Genomic DNA, 3404 nt, shown 5'->3' on the forward strand with positions numbered 1-3404 from the left:
GAAAGCGCTGCGCTCCCACCCTGCGGTACGGGACGGGCCCCGCTGCGCCCTCCGGGGGTTCAGATGCCAGAGGCTCGGGTGCTCCGGGACAAAACCGTGCATCACCCAGCTTTCTCCAGACGTGGGGCTGGCAAAGCGAGCGGTGGCCCAGCGCCACGGCAGAGCGCCCTTCTCCCCGCGCTGGCACCCGTTCCACCCGTTCACATAGTAACTTAATCTTTTTCTGAGTAAACAGACAGTCTGCAGTTTCCACAAGTGTAGATTTTCAGGTGTCTTGTCACAAACACCACAGTGTATTTAAGGCTGTTTGAATTGACTCATCTACATCAAAATGCTGGATATATCATTATATAGACAATACTTTCAACAATACAGCTTTAAACTGCATAAATATTTAAAATGAAACAAGCATATTAAGTAACAACCATTACTGTCACACACTGACAGAGATGCACCTAATTCATTATTTAGGTAATCAGCACTTAAGAGAGAAACAACAGAAGTTATGATCCCTTTTAAAGCAAGTAAATGTATTCCAATTAATGACTTGGAGGAAAATCATCCAGCCATCAGCAACATAAAAAGGAAGGAGTGTAATCAAAATTGGAAGTAATACTGCAATTAAAAGGGATACTATAAAGTTAGCGGGAATTCAAAGTCCCCAGTGATGTGCCTCTTACAAAGCATCAGCAGTCCTTTCTAAGCAGACAATTAAATCTCCAAGCACAGATACTGCTTTTCAATACCTTCATCAATACAGATGTCATCCAGAGGTCTTGTCCCCAATCCAAGAAGAGATCCATAACGGAAGTTACATGTGCATTTCCCCTACATTATTGTCACAGGCAAGATAGAGTAGACAAAAAGCTGTAGTAAATCCAGATACAGCATTTTAAATAAAAAACAAAATCACACACAAACAAAACAAAAAAGCCCACAAAACAGATTAGTCAAGCAGAGCCATAGCTCCATCTCGCACACGTACACACTTCCCCCTGGCCAGCGCATTGTTCTCTAGGCGTCAGCTTCCCGTCTTGGACGGCCCGCAGAAGCATGCCAGCTCCCTGCTGCGCAGCTGCCCGCACCTACCAGCCTCAGGCATTACCAGCCACGGCCCCCAGCATTTGCATCCATACCTCTCTCATCTCCAGGATCCTTTCTCGTTTCCAGAATCTTTCATCTAGTCATGACATTCACCTTCTTTCCGAGCTCCAAGCCCCAATTTTCCCAATGTAACAGTCTACATGCAGAAGCACAAAATGTAATCAGACTGCTAGTAGGTGGCCCTTCTCATGCTCTGACTGGAGGATTCAGGACATGCCACTTCTGTTTAGTCCAGGTGTTGTAAGACTTCACACCAGCCCATACAGCTGTAGCTAGCAAGTAGCAGGCTTGACATCCCCCCCCACCACATACACAATTATTTGCTACCTGTCACCATTCACAAGCTTTTTTTTTTTTGTGCCAACTACAACTATCCACACCTTTTCACTCTGCTGATCCCAGTCTCTAAACAAGACTCTCTGATAAAGCAAAATCCCCCAAACAAACTGTATTTCTCAGTGCTGCTGGTGTGCTTGAACACTTTGGATTCAGAATCATCAGTCCTGACATCTGCTTTATTGACTCTTTCCTGCTGCTATTACTCTTACTACTAGCTCCTGTTTGCTTGGCCTTTCCCTCACAGCAGCCATTTCAGCCCACCACTTCAGCACCCACCCCAACTTCCAGAGCAGTCATTAGCCTTCATCTTTTCAGCTAATTATCCAAGTTCATGTAGGTAACTTGTTAATTTTGTTTTTATTTTTGGATTGACACTGCCATCTCTCCATCCTCCATGACCCAGCTGCAAGGCTGTACTGTGGACTGTTTTGATGTTTCTAAGTTTCCTCTGCTATTTAGGTTTTTTAATGTTAATAATGTTAGGTTATTTTAATGTTAGTATATATGCCAATATTTGGAAACTTCCATTTATTTTGCTATTAGATAGCCTATAAAACAAATGTGATTTAACAGAAACGGAAGCAAATTGATACCTACACTCTCCTTGACATACCAGAAATTTTTCGTCAATGAACAAAAAAATAATTGGGACTAGTCTTCTTTGAATTGTGTACACCTGTATCCTGGACACGCTCTGATAGTTGCCTGTGCTGACAGATTAATACAGTACATTGTTTTTATTGACTTACCAGATGGCTCAGTCTTTCAGAGTGATGAAAACTTGCACCAGACCTAACAAAACAGTTAAGTCAGTGCTTTAAATAAATAAATAAATAAATAAATAAATATTGAGTCATCCTTCTGACTACTTTAGGACTTCTCAAAAACTTAAAGTTCCCACAGTTTTAAATGTTCTGGTGGACTGGGCTGCAACACTTCGCACATTCCAGGATGCAGAGGGCACTTGATGAGAACAGCAATAACTATTCCAGTTACCACCATCTGTAATGATTTAATTGTAAAGAAAAATATCCTACAAAGAGGTGACATGATTTATCAAAAATGATTTGCCATAGGAGACAGGAAACCTTAAAGAATATCACAGAATTCTGTGCCAGAAACATGTTTTCACATCCACACTTATAGACATTTTTATCCCATTTGTGCAGGAACGCTCTTAAAGAGCAAACTGTTCTGTCTTGAGGGTGGGAAGAAAGCGAAGCTGCTATTGATGAAATGTAGGGGGAGAAAGTGCCCTCAAAAAGAAGACTCACCATATTTCTTCCCCACTCTCCTTTACCAACAATCTTTTGACTGGTAATTCAGGGATGGCTAGCCCAGGGACTGGTTGATCCTGGATGCTACTCCTTCTTGAGGGGAGGTATTTGTGCTGATCGTACCAATAGGGACAGACAGAACACTGCAGAACTACTGCTAAAAAAAATCTGACTTCTGATCACTTATCACCTTACAGTAGCTGAGTTTTAAGAAGCATCTCTCTCCTGTATTATGCAACACCAAACCCTATAAAGTTACTAATCACTATATAATTAAAGTGAGTCCGTATAAATTAGCACTTGGGTACAGAAGAAAGTTATGTGTAATTGAGTGGAAAAAAATGAAATGCATTTTCACTCACCAACCTTGCAGAATTGAATCTTTGCAGTCCTGAGGAAAGCAGGTCTGATGCGATGTGTACTTTGGAATTTGACTTCAAAAATGACAAAGATGGTTTCAAGTCCAACTTGTTTGAAGACTCAGTATCTTTAAAAAAACAAAAAACAAAAAACAGGGTTTGGGGTGGGGACACCTGAAACATTAGAAAATATTTTCTAAAAAATCACTCATGTTCACAGGAAACCCTCAGGCATTCAGAATCACAGAATCACAGAATCACTGAGGTTGGAAGGGACCTCTGGAGATCATCTAGTCCAACCCCCCTGCTCAAGCAGGGTCACCTA

The 3404-nt window shown here is 41.7% G+C and overlaps 1 protein-coding gene across 1 annotated transcript in view; it reads right to left on the reverse strand.

The window, feature by feature from the left end:
• The window catches only part of IL31RA (interleukin 31 receptor A), a 34076-nt gene extending 33258 nt beyond the window's left edge, over positions 1–818 (reverse strand). Inside the window, exon 1 of the mRNA XM_026062749.1 lies at positions 747–818. The gene's annotated coding sequence lies outside the window, so the exon portion shown is untranslated. The remainder of the gene's footprint in view (positions 1–746) is intronic.
• Between the last annotated feature and the right edge of the window lie 2586 nt (positions 819–3404).

This window comes from Apteryx rowi, unplaced genomic scaffold, assembly GCF_003343035.1.
Source record: "Apteryx rowi isolate R43461 unplaced genomic scaffold, aptRow1 scaffold_192, whole genome shotgun sequence".
NCBI classification, from domain to species: domain Eukaryota; kingdom Metazoa; phylum Chordata; class Aves; order Apterygiformes; family Apterygidae; genus Apteryx; species Apteryx rowi.